At 46.1% G+C, this 26,434-nt stretch overlaps 1 long non-coding RNA gene across 1 annotated transcript in view; it reads left to right on the top strand.

The window, feature by feature from the left end:
* Positions 1 to 23,955, top strand: part of LOC112549344 — a 51,953-nt gene extending 27,998 nt beyond the window's left edge. Inside the window, exon 3 of the long non-coding RNA XR_003092755.1 lies at positions 23,235 to 23,955. This is a non-coding gene — a long non-coding RNA (uncharacterized LOC112549344). The remainder of the gene's footprint in view (positions 1 to 23,234) is intronic.
* Positions 23,956 to 26,434: the final 2,479 nt, after the last annotated feature.

The raw sequence follows: 26,434 nt of genomic DNA, 5'->3' as shown, positions 1-26,434 counted from the left end.
CACCAGAACCAGGTTCTTTGCCATTTGAGAGCAATGCAATTACCTTTTCAGTCCCTAAAATGGTTCACAAAATTATTCTCATAGTTCAAAGTAGTGCTGTATGGTTTTAGAGCATAAAGCCCTGCTTTTAGATCATACCCTGCTGACTACCTAACTGTGTGCAGCACACACTCCCAATTAAACAGTCAATACATTCTTTGGGATTTGAATACACATTTAATTACATTCCTCCTTTTTTTCATTCCTAGTCCAGTCTGGTAAGTTTTTGGAACAGATATAATTTACTACTAAAGAAAAATCACATTTGTTTTAACATTTACATTAAATACAATGTTACTTTTCATTAAAGATATTTTTCTTTAAAAATAAGTGGCCAACCTATATTAAGACCTAATTTTATTATAGTCTAGTCAAATAACTTTATAACTTAACAAATATTAAGTAATGAATATTTGCTACCAACGTTTTAAAGGAGGTTGGACCACTGAACTGATGGAAGCAGGTAGTCAAGCACTTGGAACTTGAATTTGTTGAAATGCTAAATCAGCATTTGATAGCAATAACCTTATTGCTATCTTAGCACGTGCAAAGAGATTATTTCCTTTATTACCAGTTATTAAACTAGTTCAGTTCAATGATTAGTTTAGCCAATGTCAAGAAATCAACTGGGAGATGAAAAAGCAAAAAAATTCATTCCCCCCCTGCCCCATCTATGCAAAAACTAGTTGAGAGAGGATGAGAGCTATTAGTTTTAAAATTGTAAAGGATATAGTAGCCAGAACAATTCATTCAGTTCCCTCACTACAGATAGAATTTCCTTTGTTTAATAAATCACTTTTAAATGCAAACATGTTCAGATAAACTTATTTTTGTATGAATCTAGCACTTTTAAAGTAGTTTAAAATAATACTAATAATAATACTGGCAGAATTAAAATGAGCATCCTGTTTTATGCATTTTTAATGCCATTTTCTATTAAAACAAAACCTGACACATCACTAGTGAAAAAGACACGTATCGGTCATCATTGTCTAACACCATAAAATTATTTTTAAAAAAGAATCTGAATAAATATATATGAAACTATAGAATTGCCTAAATAAATGTACATAAAGTATATTCTCCTGGTTAGCCAAAAGCAGTGCCGAATTCAGTGTAAAGATACTATCTATCAGTAAATTTTATGCTTACCAACCAATGAGAATTAAACTTCCTTTAGGAAGATAAATTCAAAATATAAATGTGAAACAAGCTTAAAATGAGAATGTTTATATCAAGTTTTCCTACTTGCTGATTAAAATTTTGCTTAAATAGCAGTTTAAATCCGATTACCCGGCAGACCTCACACAGTTGCATTTAAAAAAGAAGTTTCAGCACAAATATAAACACACACCAGACTAGATTCCTGATTTTTATGGAGAGCTCTTCCTTTTTTGTTTGCTTCCCCTTTCAGATGGTTGGAAACTGATGAGAGGTAATGGGACTTGCGTGTAAGTGTGTGCGGGGCTGGGGGTAGGGAACAAACAGTGAAAAATAGGCAGATGGCACATTTTAGCAACAAGAGCAGTCTGATGCTCCACCAAGATTATGACAGAGAAAGAGTCCATTAATGGCAGAAAGAGAAAAAAATTACAGAGAAGAAAGTGGATGGAGATAATGTAAGGTGACACAAAACTTGGGAAAAAAATACAGAATGTGGGGGGAAAATTAAGGCAACTATTTCCTTTGAGCATCTGATCCAATCATCTGTCAGAGTTAAGGGGATTGTGGTTTTTTGCTGATGGATGATAAATCTGCAGCTTTCTCACTGCACATAACCTAATGCTATTCTTCATCCCCTGATGGCAGTGAAATGAATAATAAAGCATATTTGCCAGACAAGGAAAGCACATGTAGCCATTCTTTGCACCAATGTAGCACTTTTTGTCTGCAAGTGCTATGCCAAAGTATTGTGTAAGCTTTACAATGCCCAATTGTGAAACAGAGGAATATTTTTTTCATTTTACAGATGGGGAAACCAAGCCGTGAAGGGGTCTAATCATTCAGTATACAAGCTTGGGGCTTGTGTAGCCCCCAGTGTTATATAAGCTTATGATTAGAAAATAAATATCCAGGTCATGAGATGAGGGTTTCCCATTTCACTGCAAAGGGACAGTTAGAGAGACTGGAATTGCACACATCTTTATACAGTAAATAGAGTGGGATGTCTAGGATGCAGTGAATGGAAAAGAAAAGGCAACGTGCAATGAATAAGACAGAATAGTACAGAAAGGGCAGGATCAGAAACAGCCATGGAAATCATAAAGGTTTCTGTTCACAGGGGCACAGCACACAGCTGGATACCATACCACATCTAACAGACATCAGATACACCCTTCCAAGCAAGACCCCAAACTCTCCCCCCTCAAACTGACCCCAAACTGTGGCCTTAATTCATGTGGGCCTACAACAATACACCGGGCTTTGTTTTGATATTCTGATTCAAACAAATCCCCCGCAAAGTGAAGCAGCTGAAAACATGTTGCTTTCCTTTATTTGGGGTCATAACAATGTGAAGTTGCAGTCTCACTGGACCCTAGGCAGGGCTGGAGGGTCACAAACCTCCTTTAGCAATACATCTTGCACAGTATTGCTAACTTGACTTGGGACTGGATTACACAGTTTCCCCCAGTTGTGGCCAGTATGGAATATGAGAAAACAGAATCAGAGTCTTCTTGAAAACTGAATTTGATGCCTGGATCTTATTTACCTAAACATTTCAGCACCTACTGCTAGATTGGTACAAAGCTAATTAACTTGCTGTAATATCATGGCTTTTTTTTTTTTGGCTTTTTTTGGAAAAATCAGGCTGTTCTTATAAGTGTCTGATTTTGTGTGCATTTGTTAAATCCTTCAAAGCCTTGATCAGTCTTCTGTCTGAGCCGAGCACAACTCTGCTCCATCAAATGCTGAAAGCTTTGAGGAATGCATATTTTACAGTTTCTAACTATATGCATCAAAAAAAAACCCAACTAGGGGATTTGGGAAAAGCAGCATGTATTAAAATAGCAGCCCTGTGACATTTGAGCATCGTGTTTTTGTGTGGAGCTGAATTATGTTCTAGGAATGATGCACAGCTCAAGCCGATGGAAGTCCATATTGTAACAAAGATGGGGTCCACATTACCCTTCAGGGAGCCATTAGCTTTTCAGCTGCTCTGTTACTAGGTGGAAGCCATAAAACATACCCCCTCACTGTCACCTTTTTCAGTGGTGAACAGCTTGCTGAGCTGGAAGGGCCAATCATCTTGGTGCTGAAGCCAGCTGCTTTAGAGATCTATAAGATATACATATTTTATAGGGAAATGTTTATGAGGAACCCTCCCAGCTAAACAGCCTATTAAACAGACTGCAGTAGATTAGAAGGAAAAACATATGTACCCCAGGCCTCGAGCTAACATGGAAATTCTAACCACTACGCACATTCCTGGAGAGGAAGGAGGGAGTGGTAGCATCTGCCGCCACTCGACTACCTTTTGTTTCAGTGGAGCTACCAAATGCAGAGGCCTATTGGCAATACATGTTGAACAGATTGGCCTCTGGCCAGGCTGCAGCAATACCAGTACCCCTTGCCAGGTCCGGCAGAGGTCTTGGTACGATGAGCTGGGAGCTGGCCGTGAGAAGTTGGAAGGCACTGCTCCAGACAGGACTTACTACAGTGCAGTAAGCTAGGGCACGAAGTTACGGTGCCAGCTCTTTCACACCATCTCCAAGCAGACACTTGGGCAGAATTCTGTTCCATCCAGTAGACAGAGTATCGCTTGCAACCAACTCTTGAGTTACCCAACTGAAGCGTTCAAAGCGATTCTGCTTCCCTGTCTGGGCTCATATAAGCGCTCTCATTATAGGAATAGGATCACCTTCTGGAGACATAACACCCGTCTCCTTGTTCCTATAATTGGACTATGTGCCTAGAGGGGGTAACAGAATCACTCTTATCCTTTGCTAGGTAACTCAGGGTTGGTCTCAAGCTGCACTCTGGTAATCTACTAGGCGAAATAGAATTCTGCCTTCAGTGTATGCACAGGTGTAACCTACTCCACTCTGAGAGGAGTGAACTACTGTACGCCCTACAGGGGCATCAGTAATGCACACTACGGACACCCACTGAGGGTGGAGTGCTTGGGTGCTGGAAATCCACATCCTCACTTGCTGCACAATGTCTTGCCTGTTTAGGCACACCTTAAAAGGTAGTGAGTAGAACTGTCCAAGAAGAAGACAGAGCCTCTGATCCAGACCTGCAGCTGGTGTAACTTGTCACAGAGCCACAAATTCCAGGAAGATCCGTCAAGTCAATGGCCCAGATCCTGAATGAGTCTTATTTAGCTTAGATCCACTTACTTCATGTTCTCAGAGCATCTTTGCAGAGTAAAGCGACACCACAGAGGCCAGCTGCAAATGAGGCCACTGCCCCAAAGTCCTGCTGCTCCCTCTCTCACTGTGTACCGAAGGTCAGTACTTTTGTGAAGTGAATTCAGAATGGAGGAATCTCTTCTGATCACAGGTGACACTGGCTTCCACACGTTCATGCCTTCGGGGAAAGGTAGGAAATGCAGGAATGGGACCGATCTGACTTGGGAAAAGAACTATAAGGTCTTAAGAGCTGGCAGAGGGGAACTGGATTTTGCAAATCCAAGTAGTATCTGAGTGCCTTTATCATGTGCTTTACTGAAAATGGGAAAGGTAGATTTAAAATGATGCCCTGTCCCTTCAAGGGGCGAACAAATGTAACAGGGCTTCTCCTGGTCTGAGTTCAAAGCCAAGAGAAAAAGGGAGGACTTGCCTCAGCTTAGTCCAAAGAAAGATCCGAAGCCTTGTTCCCTGGAAGGGAGGAAGAAGCCTTGGCTTGCAAGTCAAACTCAGCAGCAGCCCTCTTTTAGAGAGCCCAAGGCACCCAGCCACCGTCAGCCCCAGCTCTCAGGTAGAGTGTCTGTGAAGAGTTGTTTGTAGTCGGTTTGGCTGCAGATCTGTGCCCTCATAAAAAGCCAGCTGCAGTCTCTCACCTAGCCAAAAGAAGGGCAAGTTTGCTTCTTCCTTGCCCAGCACTGCACACAATCAGTGTACCTGGTCCATTTCCATAAGCCAGTAGTCAGTCCCTGGCTATTTCCTGAATATGAAGTTAGCTCCCACTCTACCATGCTCCCTGGAAGGTTGCTTTCCTGGCAAGACTGTATTTAGGATTGAAAGGGACCTCAAGGGTCATCTAATCCAACCCTCTGCGCAGATGCAGGATTTGTTGTCCATAAGTTATCCATGCCAAATGCCCATCCAGTCTCTTCCCGAAAGCCTCTGAGACATCTCAGTTTGCCAAGCACCAGTAAGGACAAGATACCGCTCCACCTTAGGGAGCGGAAGTATAAAGCGCACCAGGAAGGTCCTGTCAGCACTCTCTCCTTGCCTGCCTCTAAAGAAAACTTGCTCTTTTCAGAATAGAAGCACAAGTGTGTATATGCGTGATGTCAGGGGTGTGGGGGCATGGCTCCCTTGGATTTGCCTGAAGACAGATGTGTGAGAGAAAGTTTGAGGAGGAGATAAATGTTCAAAGCAAGTGACATCTTCTGATTTAAGTATGACCTTTGCAAGGGTGAGCAGAGCTCACAGCGAGGGCAGGAGTGGAGTCCCTTTCATTGGCAGCTCTGTGGAAGAGTGTGTTCAGCGCAGCTGTTTCCATCGGCTTAGACAGACTCCTGGTCACGGGTGTGAAAAATGTTCAGAGAAGAGAAGATCTGTCCTAGCATTTTTTTCCCCAAAACTCCAAGCGATACCTGTGCTCAGAAGTACAATAAACCATTTTCTTTGATACCAAAGGGACTCAGCAAGATGTAGAAATAATCTGTTGCCTTCTATCCTAGTGCCCGGCTCAAAGCCTCAGAGGAGCATGGGAAAGAAACACCTCAAAATATTTTAAAGATTTCTGCAGAGGATGTAGAGTCTTTTAAGCAAAATAAAATCCTAGACATTTAGCAAACATTTTAACTCCCTGCCCCATGGGAAATGTGTTGGGAAATAAATAACACAGCACTTCCTGTGTTTTCTCTGCTTAGTACTACTCAGCAGCACTTAGCTAGCACTTAAAACATGTAAAAGGCTCTGTAAGTAACAATTGATTAGTCCTCAGGTTTTTTATCCTTGACTTACTAAAGGAGAAAGGGAGGCTCAAAGAAACTGCAGCTCCAGGTTGCATGAGCTGCCACTGATTCTGGGTGCCTTGACCATTGTTTGCCAGATACAGAATCTCAAATAGGGCACCTGCAACCAGATAGCCAGCTCTGAAAATATGGGCCTGTTGATGCCTGGGGGCTCTGCTACCCAGTGGATGAGATTAAGGAGATCTAGAACCTGGGTTCTGTTCCCAATTCCACTCAGATGTGTTGTACAATCTGGGACAGGTCACCCAAGCTGGTACTCGTTTCCCCCTATAACTGAAACAGGCAAGTGCCACTGATCCTTAAAGGCCAGGCAATGGGCATGAATTTCATCCAATGCTCTGTAAGTGCCCAGAGTTTTTAAAGCCAGACATTAGCACTGGTGCCAATAAGTTGTTGGCCGTGCCACAAGTGTATCTGCTCCACTCCAAGATGTGGCTTTTTGGAGAGGGAGGGTATTTTCTTCACTGTCAGATTTTGCCAGCCAAAACGGCTTTATGGGGTTTTGTAGATTTCCAGGAAATGAAAAAAAACCCAACAACCCACTATTAAGTTGCTTAAATATTTCAGAAGCTTTGTGAACATGGAAACAGGGAAATTTCACTGGAGGCAAAAAACAAAACAAAAACCAAAATCCAGTCCATTAGTTACGAATATTTTGCCCTGCTCTATAGCTAGTGATTTTCTACAGCTCCCATTACAAATAGTGTCTAACGTTCTCCAGGTAAATCTAATATGCCCAGGGTGATCCATATGGGGTGTTCTGCCTTTCTCTGTCAGCACAGATTGTACGTGTGGAATAGGCTTTTTATCTTTTAATCATTCTCATCATCCTGATATTTATGGAGGAAGCACTTAGCCAAGGTGGAGCAGTTGGCTGCTCCTCCTGAAGCATGATCAAATTTGGCTGAATTTGATCTCTTTGGGAAGTTTATTCCACAAATGAATACTTTCAGCCCAGAATGCTTTCTCCCTACTCTAATGTGCTTGCATCTGGGTACCAAAGGTCTGTACGCTCTAATGTTACTAGATCGCTTATGTTTTGGCACTTCTTTCGCTCCACTTCTCTGCTCCTTTTTTCAGTCCATTTGCTTTTCATTTGGGGCCTGATCCAAAGTCCACTGAAATCGGTGGAAATTTCCAGTGACTTCACTGAGTTTTAGACTGGATCCTTACCATAGGTTTGGGGGATTTATATAGGATGTGTAGGTCCCTGACACAGGTGCAGAGCAGGCACCAAGCTGTTACAATTCAGTGCCTGGTTTCTCCCATGCTCCAGGAGGGAAATGAGCTGGCTCATCCCTTTCCTGAGCACAGCTTACTCAGCAGAACCTTTTTGATACTGGGACAAAGAGGGAGGACTCCAGCCACAGGACTGTATACCCAGTTGTGTGTGAAAGCCTTACAACCCCATAGAGACAGCTCTTCCACTGTGCACTGACTCAGTAGCACACAAAAGAGAATAAAGGGGGGGGGGGGGGCTCATAACCTCATCCTGAGTGCCCTGAATGGGCGCATAAAGCAAGCCATAATCTTCCCTACAGTTTAATGCGCAGACAATTACTGCTTCCTCCTGCTCAAACCATGTGCTGCATTTTCTCTGGCCTGTTTCTCCCTTTCAACTTTTTTTATCCCCTGTCTCTGCTTAAGCACCCAACCACACTCAAGTCAGAGCTGAACTTGTGAACCCTGTAGCCTTCAAACAGGTTGGGAATTAGGCAAAACTTGTTTGCCTACTGCTCGACTCCGCTGCAGCAACGCGTGGGGGGAAAGCCAATTACAGTGGCAAAATGCATCTCCCGAGTGGTCCTTCTGAACTATCCTGCCTGGGAAAATAATAAAAAGTGTCATCATTTCTTATCAGCCTCATAGGAGAAACATCTGCATTTCATCTGCTAGGCTGACTCCAGGAATGAAACATCCTCTGTGGTGTTGCGGGATTATTTATTTTCTAATCTTTCTAGTTTTCTAGCTAGTGGGGGAAAAAAAGCCCCCAAAAAACCAACCCAACCCCCATTTATTGCACTATGGCACTGGGCAGTCTGCATCCAAGGCAAATGCCTGAGTGCCAGTTAGCGCGTGCAGTCTCCATAAATGCATAAGCATGAAATAATTTCCTCTCCTCATCACCTTTATAAAACAACTCACACCGCACACTCAATCTACAGAGCTTGGGAGCGGCAAAACAAACCCTCCCAGACAGGTATGGTTCCCCAATACACTCTTTTATCTATTACTTTCTTCTTATTTTCCAAGTACCCCTTAACACTGACTCTCTTTCTACTGTTTTGCCTTCCTCTTCCTGCAATGATGCCCCTTAGGCTAATGCAGCATGTTTTTCTTCAGAAGGATACACGCCATAAAGGGATTGCTTTGGCTGCTCTGAGGCAACAGCCCTCCCTGCACGGGTGGTTAGGTAGGGATGGGAGTAGAAAAATAATGGAACTTGTTGGAAGTGAGAGGAGAGGGGAAATGGAGGTAGCTCACATTGGTGCCAGCAGTTTGTGGGTGTTGTTTGGTCCCTGTCCTGAATGTGCACACATGGATACTAATACACAGATCCCTAATGAAATGCAGTTTTGCCTCTCAGATTGAGCACTGGACCAGAACATCATGCTTCAAAGTCCTGGCCCTTCTATGGCCTGTCCAGTGAGCTTTGTCAAGCCCCCTCCCTACTCTTGGCCTCAGTTTCCTCATCTGTATATTGGGTAGCATGAGCTCAACTTCGTTTTGAAATCTACTGATAACAAGAGCTAGCTACTGCTGGCATCAGGGTGTCACTGTTGTTACTGTCTACCTATGTAGATCCCATTGCAAAATTTAGAGTAGGTTATTGGTCTCGGTAGTGCTGCAGGAGCTTTGGCAGCTTCTGGGATGTTGTTGAGCTTACAGCCCCTGCCATCTCAGGATTGCCATGCCATTGCTCCAGCAACTCATCAAGAGCTATAGATGCATATTATTCAGTCAGTTATCCTTTTCTTCCCGAGTTTCTTAAACAGCAAGCCCCACTATGGGATAACAATAAAAACTGAAAATCCATGAAGGAGGTCTAATGATCCTTCTGTTCTTTAAGCCCTCGTCTGTCTCATCTAGCGAGGCTGTGAGCTTCTTTAGGCAGGCACTGTCTCTTACTATGTTTGTACAGCTCCTGAAACAATGAGATCCTCTCCATTACCATATAACAAGGACAATATTAGATTCACTCTTAGTCTTATATCATGGGATAAGGCTTCACCAAGATATTCTACAGACTTCAGAGTGTTTGGTTCTCATTTTGGATTGCAGCAAAATAAAGCAGCAGCTAATTGAGCTTATGGTTCACACGGCAAGGGCCCTACTGCAAGTTATTGTTTGGTGATTGTTGACTGCTAACCCAAGACTTTATTATCTCACAACCTAGGGGAACTTTATCCCTTTTTGCACTTGCTGTTTGCATTCAACAAGTGACTCCCTGTACCTGTATTCTGAAAGCCCTGCGTTCTATCCCTGGCTCTACCCCAAACCTATCAGATGCAGCATTTATCCATTCTGTGACTGTTTTTCCCCATTTGAAAAGCAGGACTTCCAGAGAGATTTACCAACTGCTCTGAGATTTCTGGAAAGGAAATCATGGCCACATGAAGAAAATATTCAATGCCATTGTATCTATCACATCAAAACAGAAACCCTATTTGGCTTCCTATGTTGCGAGAGAGTGGTGGTTTGAGTACTGTACTTTTTATGGAAGTTAAGTACGTTGGAAGGTAAATTCCTGAGGGAGAGGGCAGCAAACACGTGCATATGGAGAGGTCTCAAGACCTCTTCATTTCCACTTCTAGCCTCAGCATCAGTCCTGGAAGACTTAAGACATGTAGTGTCCCCACAGGTGTCACACTGACCTGCATTAGCAAGAATGCCCCCAGACCGTCCACAGCTGCTGCGGCACAATACTTCAGACCCTCTCCACAGGGCTTAACATCCACTTTCTTAAATCAGCCTCCTCCTTCCACTTGTCTTAGTCAAGAGGGACCTACAAAAAGCAAGCCTGAAGAGTCACTGCTGCATAATGTGACCAAGTGCTCTTGGATTCCCTGTTCCTACCTGCAGCCACTTAATGACCTAACTCTTTTGAGTGGCACTAAATGGGGGGACCTAGGCCTTTGAGGGGAGAGAGGTATGGGATATGACCAGCTCTCCAGTACATGGGTATGACAAAGAGGCGCAAGGCCTGACTCCTCTCTCCCTTACACCAGTGTCACTTAAAGGAGAATCAGATTTTTGATTGATAACGTAGTCCCTAAAGCAGGCTCATCTTGTCAAAGGTCATGCAGTCTGGCCCTGCCTTGTACCCCAACTTTTCCAGTAGCTGGCTTGAGGTATAAACACAACAAGTGTTTCTTCCCAACTCCCTGGTTCAGCAGAAACTAGAAGGCAGGATCCCAGATCCCCAGGCATTCAGGCAGGACTTCCAACCACTGAGCCCTGAGCAAATAGCTAATTCACCTCCATTGCTCCATTGGACACATGATTTTACAATCATGGGTCAGAGATTGCTACTCTGTCCTGCAGGCAGGATAGGCATCCCTTTAGGTCAGAGGAATGACACACAAACCGCTGATTCAATGGACCTAGTAACTCTATCCCTGGAGATGCTACACCCACGTTCCCTCTGCGTTGGCGCAGGGACAGAGGGGATTCTGGGACTGTCATGGGCCTATTTGGACACTGTCGTTCATTAAGGTTACAGCTGGGTACCCAAGTCCCCTTCACCCTTTGTGGCAGCCAGGCAATGCAGGGTCTTGGGGGGACTGGAGGGAGGTGGGGGGCACAGAGCTATGTGACTTCTGTACCCGAAGCATTCTCTGGGGAGCCTGTGTAGCTTCTGTGCACCCATATTAGCAACAACTATAGCCCATAGCTGTGGGGAAAGAGACCACCAGGCAACTTTGTAGAAAGAGAAGATAGGGCAACTTTGAATCAGGCCCCAGAGATTGCATGCTAGCAGGGAGGAAGTGATGCAGTCCGTGAATAGGGCCAGTCCATGAAGCATACCAGGAGGTTCCCTTGGCTTTCCTGAAATGGAGGATGAAGGTGCATTTGGGCCAGTGACCTTCTATAGTGCATTTCTTTGCGTTTTCCAGAGAACTTAGGCACAAAGTTTCTGGCAGTGAGAGTTAAACTCAGGATTCCTGGAGCTGGCTCCTGCCATTCTCACAGTCTGTCCAGGGTAGCCACTGATTTGGAATATCTCAGCTTTTCAGACACCAGATGTCAGGTGCTGAGGACCTGATGTTCAGAGCTGCCTGGTGGGTGGACAGCAGCTTTACAGAACAGGCTCCATGTATCTCAAGACAAGCACAGAAACAGGGATCCAAAATGAGCAAGAAACTTCTCAAACTTTAGGCCTTAATGTCCCTACATCTCAATTTCCTCATTTATGGAAGCAGTATAACATGTATTGTTGACCTTAGAGGGCTGTCATGGATTTTAAGTAAATAATGATGGGAGCAAAGGAGTCAACTGTTAGCAAGTGGCTTCCACATCTTATTACAGTCATTAAAGGAACCAAAGAAATGGCTCTCTCACCATCTCAATCTCACAGACCTGATGTGGCTTTGGAGCCAACCACCTCAGAGGTGGAGCACAATGAGGAGCACAACGGACAGTGCTCCTCAAAGAACAGTTCTCAAATATGGACCCACATTCATCATTCTGTTCACCGAAACTAATGGTGAAGGAGACCAAAGAACCTGGGACTGTCTCTTCTCCCTTATCCCAGTACTTGTCTTCTTCCTTCCTAGTTCCAAAGAAATTGCCTTCAATTCTTTCCTGTCCTTAGATATGAAATTCAAGTGGTTGAACTTACTGTGTTCTGTCAGCTGTGTGCAGTCAGGAAGGCGTTCCCCCAAGGGACTGAAGATTAGCTGAAGATTTACTACCCAGCACTGTCTCCTGCTATTTATAATCATGACATGCACCACAACTGGGTCACAGAGGACGATGGGAAGGAAGGCATCTCAGCCAGCAGATTTCATTTTACTTCATTCCTTTTTATTTTATTTTATTTTTGGTGTTCAGAGGAATGCCAGCTGCTATGCAAGAAGACCAAGCAGCTTTGGGAGCTATATGGCTCAAGAGAACCAGTGATGGACTATGAAGTATTACAAGTATTACAATTTCCCCTAGGTTGTTGGATGGAATTCAGAGAAGTTAGAACCAAAATCCTTGATCAGATAATCCCAACTGTTGGTAGGCACAGGGAGAATTTGAAACCCAAATCTATCTGGCTCAAGATTTGTCTCTCATTTGGATCCAGTCCAAAGGTAAAGTTTCCTCAAGAAAGGATTGAATACAAAGGAAAGACATCAGGAATTGCTCCCAAGCGTGTAGCGACCCAGAGGTGCCTGATGGTATCTCAGGGTGAAATGGACCTTTAGTTTCAGCCCATGTCCCACTAGTGGGGACCCCATCACAAAAACGCACAAAAACAGCCCAGGCACTTGCAGGCACAGGTACTGACCCTGTTGGCTGAGAGCTGTGCGGTCCCATCTCAGCACTAGGAGAGAGGCAGTGTTGCCCAGCACAGAGTGGGATGGCTTTGAAACAAGTCAAACTAAGCTGGTCATTTCCTCACTTTGTAGACCTGGGATAAATGACATTGTGTTCCTTGGTAAAACTCTGTAAGAGCTATGGACTACATATGACGATTCTCCTCCAGAAGAGAAAACACATTAGCAGTGAGGAGTGGTGGGGGAAGCTGCCCCCACTGTACCTGCATTATGTACAGATGCCGTCTCCAGAACTGTCCATTGGATGCTCTGCATCTGCAATAAGCACTGGGAGTGAGATTTGTTCTGCCCACGTTATGTGAACGGGAAGGGCCTATTCCTCCTCCAGCAGTTGTTTTATTCTAACTCACCAACTCTAGGGATGTCAAAAAACCCGTCCAAAAGCTACATCAATATTTCTTTTGATAACAATCTATGTAATGTACTTTAGCCTGCTGGGTACTACGCACAGCTCTCCCTGCAACACCTTCACTACACAGCTTGCCAGTAGCAGGCTTTACAGGATACAAACCCATTCAGTCCTGTTCCAGAGCCCATTGGACCTTAGTTTTAGAAGTGACCACCATTCTAAGGGCCTGAGTCCTGGGAAGGGGCTATAGATCATAGATCAAGAGGTTTAGGGTCCCCTTATGCCTACAGCCCCATGGGATTAGCATGTCATAGGCTCACTCATTTGTGTAGCCAATGGCACATGAGGGAGTGATGGAGCTGGCATCACATCCAGCCACTTTCAGTCCCCCTCAGCCCAAAGGACCAGGTGTCCACAGTCTAGAGCAAGACTCAAACTCACTCCTGTATAAACAAGAGTGTGGTACAATGTCCTCAGGTGACAGCAAAGCATGGGGAAGCAAGCTGTGTCCTTGCCCGTCTTCTCTTTTAGAGGGATAAATATCTATGCATCTCATGCTCTGAGCACAAATGGGTCTGGGCAAAGCCAGTCCCAGCGAGTGCGGCAGAATCCAAGTGCAGATTCAGGTTGGCAAGCAGAAGGACAAATGGATCCTGAATTTTCCCAGGCTCACCCAAACGTGGTGGTGGCAGCTCCATTTGCTTTGGATGTGGATCCCAATGATATGATTGTGGGCAGCTGAAGAATCAGACCCATTGTTTCCATGTGCTGCATCATAGTAATGACTGAGCGACTCATTAAAAGGAGGAGCTCTCTTTCTTGGTATTCACTGGGTCCCTGCTCAATGACTTTACCTGACTTAGCCCCTCAGAGGGAGAAACCTCTGAAATTGTTCCTTCTTGCTTAAAATGGCTACGAACACTAATGAGGGAGAGGGGACGTGGATGAAATGGAGCTAGAGTGAGTTCCCATGCCCATCTATAATGAACCCCAGCTACAGCTCAGGTCTCTTAGTTATTACAACTGCCTGGTTAACCAAACCAAACCGGGAGGAATTGGGAAGAAAACTGCAAACAGGAAGCACCCCTGGCAGATGCCCCATGTCCCTAGTGACCATTCCTTTAATTAAAAATCAGCCAAATCTGCCTCTGATAAACAAGTACTAGGGCTAAGTGCAGACCTTGCACTGCCAAGAGGTGTAAATTGGTACCTATTAGCTCTCCTCAAAATAACTCCAACTTGTTCAGCATAATGAGGGGATTACACCAGTGTGAGGAATCCTGCCTCTGCAAGCCAATAGCCTGTCAAGGTGCAAATTACATCTCAAGTCTCAGAAGTTGTTGGGGGTGGGGGAGCCTGGAGAGAAACAAAGAATCATAGAAAATTAGGGATGAAGTCCAACCCCCTGCTCAAACCAGGACCGTCCAACTATATCATCCCAACCAAGGCTTTATCGTACACGCACACACTTTGCTTCAAAATTTGTGGCAAAGTCACTGCGCTCACTGAGAGACTTGGGGTGCAGCTCACCTTCATTTTAGACTGATCTGCCAACCTGCCTCGATTAGAAATATGGTATTATTAAGCCAATAAAGTGAATGGGTTTTGCTGATGCTCGAGACTTGGTCCCCCATTCCAATAGAAGGCATAATCAGCTGCTTTGTGGACTTAATTATCAATACAGAACCACACCTACAGCAACATGCAGTGCCATATACCCTGGTAGTATGTTCTCTCGGTAGATCCCGATCCTCCATCTACTGACATTAGTGACAAAACTCTCAGACATCAGCAGGGCATAATCTGAATGAACTCTCACAGGCAGCCTAGCTCCCTTCCCTCACACAGTGGAAATGGGCAGGGAAAATTCATGATGATCTTGGGTTTAGAAACAGTCTAAGGTACCAATCACGGATAGTAGACCCATGTGTAAATGACAGCAGTTGTGAAATAACAGGATGTCTAAAGACAACACCAAAGGATAGCTTGTATTTACTGGTCAGCATTGCACCACCCGATACGAGAAGAAAGGTAGCAGGCCAAAAAGAAAGATCATGGCAGATGGAAGACCCCAGGCATCCACACAGAAGTAACCAAACAGCTCAAAGTGCCAAAGAGTTTTGTGACCAGTGTTGCACCCTTCGACTTGATGGCTAACAGGGCATGACTGAGGTTTTGGAAGGAAAGATCATGTGCAAACAAATGCCCTCAAATGGACCTGGAACTTTAGGAGGACCTTTGCAGCGGGGCTGATACAGACTGGAAAACATGGCAATGTCTGAACTGTCTGCACGTAAACTGGAAGATCAAAAACACATATGATCAAATGGGGCTACTCTAATGACACCAATACATGCGAGTACAGTGAAGTGCAGACTATGGAGCACCTGCTTGTTTGCCAATTCCTTGGTGAGACTTGTATGAAGGAAAGAGCCATTGCTTGTGCACAATTCTGGAAAAAACGTCTAGTTTATGACAAGGATATGAGAAGTAGTAGTAGTAGTAGTCATGGAAAGGGATCGGCTCACATGGAGCTCCCCTGGCTTCAGTCGCACTCTCAGTGAGTAGATTTTGGCACTATTAGGGTCTTATACTGCTGAAAAGTGGGCTTCTTCTGCAGCACTACCTTTGTCATAAAAACCTCAAAATGTCTCTTAAAAGACACCATGAAGTCAGTACTAGTGCTTTATCCTTGAGACCTTGAGCAGAATTCAGATGGGCAGGGTGGAGATATCTTTATCTCTGATAGATTAGACTGGGAGTGAAATCTCAAGTCACTGTTGGCAGGAAGGCCTTTCCTCCTTTAAGGCACATTAACACTACCCTGCTTCTGGAATACACTAGACTACGAACGACAGGGAGTTTCATAGTATTTCCTAGACAGAGATTCCCATTGGACACCACCATTTCCCTCTGTAAATATCCCAGCTGGGCGGACTTTATTCCTCTCCCACTACATAGCCAGGACGTCCTCAAGTTTGCTTATGAGGCTGTCAAAGTAATAAAGAAATGACTCAATAGGCTTCAACACATCCCGCTATCCTGTCACTCAGGTAACTGTGACTCATTGCTCACAGCCCACAACTTTGGATGTGGCTCCTGACCTTATTAAGGGGCCTAAAAATGATGTGCCATAACACTTGAAGTTAGAGCTGCTTCAGTGAGCTGTGATTAGTTAGCAAAGTAGCACGATGCTGTTTCCAGGCTGAAATTGGGAAGTACTCAACTCTAGCAGGAGGACTCAAGGCATGAATCTTTGAAGTCAGCTTTCCTCCAACATGGTACCGGTAGCATTTCAACAGCACAGCTGTGTGGAGCAACCACAGCCAGGGCTTAACTGAGACACAAAAACCCAATGGATCTAAACTCAGGGTGCTCATCCCCCAGCCCGCAGATCAGATCCAGTCTGCAGTGATATCATTTGGCCCAGTGGGCTCCCCATGGGTCCAGAAATGTGGCAGCAGGGGAAAAGTGACAGCATTAATTGCTACTCCCCTGCTGCCAATTTTCTGGACCCCTGGAGAGCTCTACATGCTAGATTGGGTGCTTAGAGCCAGGTGGCACTGGGTCGGATCCTAACACGTGGGGCTGGGCAAGGTAGCACGGGACCTAACCCCTCGCGCCATCCCCACAAGGGATCCAGCCCACAGCCAGGCTTTGTGCCACTCATCTGGCCCGCAGGACTGAAAGGTTGTGCACCCCTGATCTTAACACTCAAGCCACCGTTGACTGAAATAAGCAGCATTCCCCAGTCTTCAGGAGCAGCAGCGCTGGCAGCACATGGCTCTCCTGGTTGTGATGCTGGGCCACAACTTCATTTAGCATACATCAGCTTGTGGCTCACCCTTGTCTCCGGCAAAGCCATGTCATCTTACATCAGCTGAGAATCTGGCTCACTGTCTCTATTCCCTATCCCATTAAGGAAGGTGATTTATTTTGCACCTTTGCAATGTACTTTAAGGTTGGGGGGGGGGTGCTTCTTCATTTACAAGGGTCATTTTTGTTTGGCCTGCACATGCCCCTACACCTTCCAGTTTCCAGCCACGCTAACCAGTAGCTTTGAAACCAATCCTCCATCTCACTATAATTTAACCCTGGAAGTCACCTTTGACACATAATGGCCCCGAAGGCACTGTTAGGTCCTGGCTCAGGTTTCCTACCCTCACCCTTCAGGGAATAGACATGATGTTTTCCTGATTTCATCTACACGGTGCCAGGTTCGGTCGCTTTTTGTGAAATGAGTTTTGCTCATTTATCTCCATTCCGCTTGCCCACGAAGTTTTTTTTTGTTCCTTGCCTTGGCCAAATTCCCAATTCCCTGAATTTATTATCACTATAAAATGGTCGCCTGCTCTAGCGTGTGACCTCGACGTGCACCCCACTGCGATGCTTTACAGGCCTTTGTCTGTTCCTATGGCAACGGAGAAAGAGACCAGCATTTCAACCAGCTAGGGGAGGGATCTGGAGTGGGTGGGCCAGCTTGTAGGATTTCAACAAATTCCTTTTCTGTTTGTGAGGATGCCGAGTCCAAAAGAAGCGTGAGATGCACAACAGGATTATAGCAGAGGAGAGAGAGAGACCTCTTCTGATTTCAGTGTTTCTGTTGCTACCAAATTATACATCCAACAGCTGTCCATGTGCTCCTCAGACATAGTGAAAGGGCACGGTGCTATAAAGGCTGCTGGACACAGAGGGTGCATCCAGATGTGCGCAGATGCTTGGTTCCCCAGGGACAAGCAGTGGCCGTGCACCTTGCGCCACCGCTTCTTGTCCCTGGGGAATGCCTGTGCCACGCACGCTTTGGTGCACTGCAAGTTGCTCCGGGTGGCGTAGGGGAGGTTGATGCCAGCACTGTGCTGGCCCCAGCCTTACCTGGACTCCTGGGGGCCTCCTGGAGCTGCAGCTGTGGTGATCCTGCCATGTGGAGCTTGGCCGGCAGCCGCAGCGTGGCTCCGCTTTTTAGCAGTGCATGCTGCCCGAGTGTGCACTGCTTCAGGTTTTTTTTCCACTTTTTTTTTTTACCCCTGGATATCCAGGAGTCTAAAAAAAAGCGGGGGGGGGGGGGGGGGAATGAAGCAGTGCACACTCAGGCCGTGTGCTCAGGCAGCGCGGAGAACTCTGGACTGTGTGGTATGTGGTGCTGCAAACACATTTGCAGTGCCACATACCGCACAACCGCATTCATCTGGATGCACCCAGACACACTCTGTGGTTCTTCCTAGTTCCCAAAATAACACATCCTGTCATTCCTGATGTCCCCACAAAGGGAATTCCTAGACCTGGGCTGGACTGAAGCAGGGGTGGATCCAGGGGGACAGTTGTACCCCCATTTCAGACCACGCCATGGGAGCAGCAGCCAGAGACTAAGTCCCTGAAGCAGATAAGGATTCCTGCTCTCCCATCCCCTCTATGCTCAGAAGCAGGTCCCCTCCTCTTCCCTCCCTTCCTCTCTCCTTCGCCAGCAGATGCTGTTGCCCCCAGTTGGCCCAAGGACGGGGGAGCAGCAGAGCCCAACTCCAACTCGGCTGCATGGGGAGCCAGGCTCAGGCTCAGCTGGGGACAGTGGGCAGGGTCTTGTACCGCCGTGTCCCCACCCAGGTGGCTCCCCACAAGCCCAGAAGCAGGCTCATGGAAGAGGAGGCTGCTCACGACCACTACTGTCCATGGCTCCTGCTACAGCCTGGCTGGAGTGGGATAGGAGCAACTCTGGAGCTCTCTCCACCCCCAGCAGCAGGGAACAGGAGGGAGGGGCAGTGCCATGGAAAGGAAGGGAAGGGAAGATGTGCCAAGCGGGGGGTGTGGATTATTTGCTGACACGGGGATTCAAACTCCCTGGCTGCTGCTCCCATCGTGTGGTCTGCCCACTTTGGTGGGGTGGGAGTGGGGGGCAGCAGCTAGGATCAGGGGATGAAGCTAGCCTTGTGGCACCAGTCACAGCTCCTGCATCCCCTTTTACAATGTTCTGGATCCACCTACAGACTGGAGTGAATTAGGAACCACAGTGCAATGCAACTTCCACATGTAGAAAATCCTTTGACTTTCATACAAAGAACAGGTGCACAAGTCAGACAAGAGCCATGCAGGAAAGAACAAAGTTATTTCATTAGGAACAGAAACCTGGTATGGAAATGTAAGCAAAGGTTACTTCTGCATTGCTACCATGGGGCAGATTTTCAAAGAAACCCAGCACTGAACTGTTATGGAAATCTCACTAAGTCGATAAATAGATTTTTTTGATTTATTTACAAAAGAAAAAAAAAAAGGTGGGGTAGGGAATCATGTGTCCTCAGTTGTCACCCACACTGGCCATGACTGGCTGGGTACTCTGCTGTGGGCAGCAGAATGGGGTGTAGACAAGGAGTATGAAGGAGAAAGATTTCAGACCAGTTGGTGGAGAGTACAGATGGCAGCCCTAAAAGGAATCAGAAATGTATTTAGGGAAGATGCATATCAGCGTCTCCAGCTCTGTGCAGGCACACGCTCGTATGTGCACTCATCTGTTCTGTGCTTTCCTGTCCGCACACCTGTGTGTGGTTTATCCAGCATGCACCACGGATGGAGCTCTGGATGCCCACGTGCTCAGTGTCTCTTTCACTGCACGTACTCTCTATACTCTCTTGTCCTATCGTCTTAGGATAATAGTTCCCTCAGCCTTTCCAGGTCAGCTCAGTTCAAGAAAAAAAAAATTGGTCTCTTCTATCAACTTCATGAGTTTCATAGATTCATAGATGTTAGGGTCGGAAGGGACCTCAATAGATCATTGAGTCCGACCCCCTGCATAGGCAGGAAAGAGGGCTGGGTCTAGATGACCCCAGCTAGATGCATATCTAAGAGTTGTAAAAAATAACAGCAGAAAATAGATTGTGACCCCCTATATCACTGAGAAGCAACTGTATTTTCATAGGTTTACAGTTTGATGGCATGGTTGCAATCGACTATAACAAGGAGAGGCAATAAACATTAAATATAGCTACTCTCTGCAGGCCTGAACTTAGAAAGTGCTGGGCGAGGCCTGGGAAGAAGGTTTGGGATCACCAGCAATTTGGTTAGTGGGCAAGAGAATTCCCAGTGCTGTCCTCAAAGAAGGGACAGGCCTCACAGGCTGGGATACCTGGTTGGTGTTTTACATAGGACATGTATTGGGTAATGGAGGCTTCATCAGAGAAGTGTTCATCTGGAAGACGAGTGTCTCATGGAAGAAAAGAGTTTGCAAGCAACATCCCAGTTTCACAGAAGTTAAGCATGCAAGTAAGCTTGGAAGCTCAGCTGAGCAGAACAGCAGTCACAGCAGGGCTGCAGTCTGGACTGAGCACTGGGACAGGCCAGTCAAGACTGAAGAACCACAAAGGAATGCGACTCGTGTCTCAGGGAAAGGGAGACAGCTTAGGGACTTGCTTAATCGAAAGCGAGGGAGGGGGTGTCCCTCGCCTCCCCTTCCAGGGCCACCCCTAGTCTAGGTGCAGGCTCTTCAAATCAGGGTAGAGCTTGGTCGGAGTATCGGGCTCATCAGCGGGGGGAGCTGAGGGTACAGCCACAATTGCACAACAGTCTCTATCTTTCTCTCCAAGGTTCTTCTCTTTTCAAAGTATATAACTCACCGGTGGGTTTCCCATTAATTTGCTTCAGGGGGAGTCCAGCCTTCCTTAGCTCAATTCAAAGTTGTCGGCGTGGAATTTTTTTTACCTCTACCGACATTCCTTTTATTATCGTTTCAACTTTGGGTTTTCCTCGGTCAAATTAATCAAAGTCTGTAACCTCCTTATAACATCTTTTAGGGAATGGTTCATTCAAGTATCGTATCGTTGCTTTAGAAGACTCTGCAAGGGGCCTGTCCCCTTGCGGAAGGTGTTTTCCCATATGGTTCCAGTGACTAGGACCCACAGGGGGTCAGTGTTTAACTGGTCATACAAAGCTGCTTCGATGAACACATTCCCACTTAATTGTCGCCCCCCCCGCCCAATTTACCCACTTAGGTTCTCTGGCATGTCGATCCTTGGATAACTCCCAAGCATCCAATGATTTTAACACCATTCCCATTATTTGGTAGGCAAAATGTCCCATCAGCCTTGGATTTATCATGGAAGAGGCCTGGGCTGACTTGTACCACTACCCTGGGAAGATCTTTGCTATTACTGCTGCTGATTCTCTAGGAGTAAAAAATTTGTCTAATTCTTGGGATACCACCCTACTAGCCCACATGTCCCAGGTCTCTTTGGTGTCTTTTATCCAGCCTGCCAGTTCAGTCTGGAGGTTTGTTGGCTTCCAAGGAATCACTTCCCACTCTTGCCCTGCAGGCCCCCCATCTGGCATCTGGTGTACCCTAGATTTCATAACTGCACTTAGCTCTGACTTCTCTGGGGGAATTGTCTCCACTTTTCTTCCTGAAGAGGAGGGGGTAGGCTGGTCGTTCTGATCCCCAGCCAGATCGATCGCTGCTACTCCTTGCCCCTCCTCCATCTTTGGATCCTCTAAGGGCAACAAAGTTCCCACCATTTCCCACAACAAAGAGATGGTGCCTTCTAATAACGCTATCTTCCCTGGTTTTCTGCCTGCCTGCCATTGGGCGAAAACTCCCTCCACCACGGCAAGGGACCTAAGGTCCCTTACTCCAGAGGGGGACCATGGATGTACTTTCTTACTAAGTTTGGAGAGACTCGTGGTTTTTCCCTGGCGTGTGAACATGTCCACTGCTCCTCTGACACAGCTGGCCAGGCCGTTCCGAGGAAGGGTCTCTCATGCCCGCATTCTCCACCACTTGTTAGGGGCTCCCTCCCTTCCCAATAAAGGGTAGGTGAGTAACCCACAAGTCACACGCCAGGTAATACCCAAATGTCACTCTTTATTGCAATGAAAAATCAATGATACATACAGAAAATATTATAACAAGCCTCTGAGCTGCAAGCGCGTCAAGCTGGAGAAAAGGCACTCCACACCCTATCCCCTGTTATTACCCGATAGGTCTCGGGAACCCCACCCTGCATCCAGGGTGGCGAGACTGTCTCCTTTATCGGGTCCTCAGCCTTGTCCTCCCTGAAGTAGTTCCACCCCGGACCTAGTGCTTTCACTTTATATACCTTTCCTCCCACCAGTTATCTCCCCCAAAAAGGGGGGTTCACTTTAAGCCTCACTGCCTTTTCTGGGATTAAAGCCAAGCCGTTATCTCATTTTGCAAGCTGTTATTTTCTAAATTCGAATTGCTATCTTTGCACTCCACTAGGCCTGGAATTTTACAGGTGTGTTGGCCGGTCTAGGGCAGTTCCCTTTTTTTCTTTACTCATCAGCAAACTGCAGCAGATGCATTAGGTCCTGACCTCATGGTCTCCGGGTTCTGTGAATCTGAACCCCCCTTCTGGGTGTCAGATTGGCCTTCTCCCAGAAGCCTCTTCAGGTCAGGCCTCACAGACAGGCCAGTCAAGACTGAAGAACCACAAAGGAATGTGACTCGTGTCTCAGGGAAAGGGAGACAGCTTAGGGAACTAGGTGTTCTGGAGAGGGGAGAGTTTGTTTGTATCCTGATATGCTTGGGAGGTATCCAATGAGAAGTGGCTGTTCTGAGAGCACTCATGGAGTGTGGAGTGCGGAGACCTAATGAAGAAGATACAGGTAAGAACTCATGAGAACCAGCAGGTGTCTTCTGTCCAGACCATAGGAAAGAAACCAGTATCTTTCTTCCTCCCTCCTATATCACTGGTTCTGTAACCATGACCTATGTTGCTTTATGTCAGTCCAGCTCTTCCGCCAAGCCTTACTAAATTCTGGCAACGTTCCCACCCTTCTGGGTGTTCAGCCAAGATCTCAGAGTTCATCATGACCTCTCTTCATTTATAAATTAGCATGCCAGAAAGTGATGACTGTAAATTACCCTGATCTCCTGCGTAGTACAGGGCATGGGACTTTTCCAAATTAATTCCTGTTTGAGTGAGTAAAGCATCTGGGCTTTATTTAAAAATGTCTAGTGCTGGCTATCTTTGTTCAAAGATGCATGGCTATTTGGTTGTACTACAATCCATAGCGTCTTGCATCTGCCTTACAGACCAAGCTCTACGGTCTAGATCATTGACTGGCCTTCTTCATTATTTTCCTGCCTCCCTCCCCCCCCACTCTTTATGTCACATACAAATGTTAGCATTAATGATTTTATCTTTTCTTTCAGGGTCACAGATACAAGAGTTAAACTGGGTAGAGCCAAGAGTGGATTTCCTGCAGGACCCCACAAGAAAACGCATCTGATCAATGAGATTTCTCCATTTACATTCACTTGCTGAGGCCAATCAGTTAGCTAGTGTTTAATCCCCATACTGGTTGCCAGGTTGATTTTGTATTGTTCTGGCTTCTTGATCAAAACGCTGTGTGGTGCCCAGTCAAAAGCCTTACAGAAATCCACAGCAGCAACTAAACATGTGATCTCAAAGGAAAAAAAAGAATAGCTTGACAAGCTCTGGTTTCCATAAAGCTGTTGGTAGGCGTTAATTATGTTACCCTCTAATACTGGCTTAATCAATTCCCACATCAGGCGTTCCATCAATTTTGCCCAGGATCCATGCCAGGCTGACAGGTCTATAATTACCCAGGTCATCATGTTTACCTGTTTCAGATATCAGCCCATTTCTCAACTGGTGAAGGGCTGTGGGAGAAGCCACTGTGAGAAGCCCTTTCACTTTCATTTAGTGAACCTTACGTCACTGCTCAGTCCAGCTTCCACTGAAGCCAAAGACAATCTTTCTGTTAAAGAAAATCCTGTTTTCTTTTTTATTTCAACCCAAGACTCTCTGCTTCCCATTGGGCTTTGGTATTAATGGAATAAAGGAGTTAACATCCGTCTGGAGCTTTCGCCTTCCTAAAGCCCTAGAGGTGCCATCTACAAAGGGGAGCGATTCATTTGAACCAAGCAAAGGGAAACACCCAGGATGAGTGTGACATTTCAAAAGATGGAGGCAGAAACCCTGTCAAGGCACCACCTCACAACTCACCATGTAAGGCTCCAGAGAAACCCAGGAACATCCTGGGGGGGGGGGGGGGGGTGGGAATTTTAGTTCTTTCATCCTGCCTTAGAACCTAGGGAGTTCGTGGGAAATGTTGAGGAGTGAAGGCACAGCTGTGATTGTACCAGGAGTTACACCAGTGTAAAGCAAGGTGAGAATGGAATTAGATCTGTCCTATTTTGCCTTGACTTCTGGCAAGCAAACAAAACACAGCAGGAACTTGTCAAATTTCATCCAGGCCTCAAGACATGGCCAAGTTCACAAACCCGTATTTTCGCATTGCAGCCTGAAATTTTTTTTTCCTTGCATGTAAAGTCTCCAGGAGAGAGCATGCTGCATTTCCTCTGTGCTACCGTGGAAAAACAGAAGTGGCTGTTGGACTCTGCATACAAAGATAGTGCAAATCAGAGTTACCCATGAAACACCATGGTTTCACACCTCCAGGCACTGCAGTTTATTCAGTTCTGAGCCATGCCCTCTTTCAGAAACCTTTAAAACAACTTGGGCAGGGTCTCAGGTTTTTCACTAAAGTAGCAGGCATACAGCTTCATGGGACTGAGTGCAGCTACACAGTGCAACCAATTTAATGCCAATCCCAACAACTTTTTAATTCCTCAAGTGGGTAAGTCCAAACCTGGTATGATGAGCTGGCCCCTGTGCCTGGTGCATTTCCCACCCTTGCTGCAGGGTGATCACAGCTGCAGAAGTCTTCACATTATTGGAAGCAGCAGCAGATTCCCCTCCCCAGACATCCCCCTCACCCCACAAAAGTAGAATTCTGTCATTATGGCTATTGCTCAGCTTCATGCTGGGGTATGGTATGCAATGAGAATGCACCGGTATTTCTCCTGCAAGCACAAAATGCAATAAAAAAGCATTTAAAAATAAACTTCAAGCCATCAGTGCATCTTAGGCCAGGGCCTCTTCCTTATCTAGAGGGACTGTGCTGCTATGGCCATGTCTTTCTACACATGGACACCCATCAACCTCTCCAACATCAGTAGAATCTGGCTATTTAACCAACAATCTCCAGGGCAAAATAGCATAGAGGGGATGTCTGATTTGCTCTGTTAGGAGCGATTCTTTGCACTTGCATAGCACTTCCAGCCAGAACCCTTTGCGGAGATGATTAAAAACAACAGCCCCCCTCAAGGCTGGTGGTGATATGAGGCACAGCTGTCCCAGTGGCAGAGCAGGGTAGAGAACGTGGAGATTCTGGTTCTGAGGTCCGTGCTTGAACCAGCAATCAATGAGCTGGACTCTCAATTCCACCTTCACACAACCCTGGCAGTACAAAGATGCCTTTGACTGGCAGACATTAGGGGCAGAGGCTACCTTCTGGCTCTGTTCGCACACAGCCTCACACAATGGAGCCCAGGCCCATGACTGTGGCTTGTAGACACTACCCCAATATAAATTAGACTACTTAATGAAGTGGAAGCAAATAATCTGCTTTTAGACCCCATTACACTGCCAGCCTGGCTTAAAGGGACCTTCATGAAAATGGCCAAATTACTTCTGTGTACCCAGAAAGTTGACTTTGCTTGTTGTCCAACCCTGTAGTTAGTTCCTTTTAAATCTAGGCCTCCACATCCCCTAACCCCAATTACCAAATCCCCAATGGGCACATCTACACATGTGATTAATGCGCACAAATAAACTCCAGAGCTTATTGCTCCAGTTTTTTCCTCCCAGGTGCACCATTTGAATATGTGCTCAGGAGCACCCCCTTCCCCCCCAAAACAAACCCCAACCCCTTCCCCCACTAACCCCGAACTATTTTGCTCTAGAGTTTATTCATGTGCAGCACATGGAGCCCAGTCAGAGCAGCCCAGGCTGGCAGGGGACGCCAGGGGTCAGGGTAGCATCTATACTTGCACTACTACGCATTAAAAGGAATAAAAATCCGGAGCAGATTAAGACTTGTATTTACAAGTCCTAACCTACTGCAGAGTGTATTTGTTTTGTGCACCATAATTAATCAGTTAATTAGTCAACTGCACAGTAGACATCTCATGTAAAGGCACTCAGTCCATCCCTTTTCTATTCCTGCTACTGCTAGCTCTCTTCCCTTCGCAGTCCCTGGCTCTGCACTGACTCTTGTAGTCTCAGCTTTCTCTCTGCTAAATCTGGATACTTTTCTTGTCAGTCAGCTTCCCTAATCCATTAAACAATTACAGGTTTGGGGCCAACTTTGTCTACGCAGCATTTCTGAAAATGAACCTGTTAGCGTTTCACTAGCAGAGCCAGGTCAACCTCAGAGTTAAACCTGGGAAGAAAGCTTGAGTTATATGGGTAGCCAGGTTCAATTAGACAGGAACTCGCACACTTGTCAAGGTGAATTCAGCCTTGTTGCATCTTCTCTGAAGTC

The sequence above is a fragment of the Alligator sinensis genome, unplaced genomic scaffold, assembly GCF_000455745.1.
Source record: "Alligator sinensis unplaced genomic scaffold, ASM45574v1 scaffold400_1, whole genome shotgun sequence".
Classification (NCBI taxonomy): Eukaryota; Metazoa; Chordata; order Crocodylia; family Alligatoridae; genus Alligator; species Alligator sinensis.
This window is presented reverse-complemented; position numbering and strand designations above follow the sequence as displayed.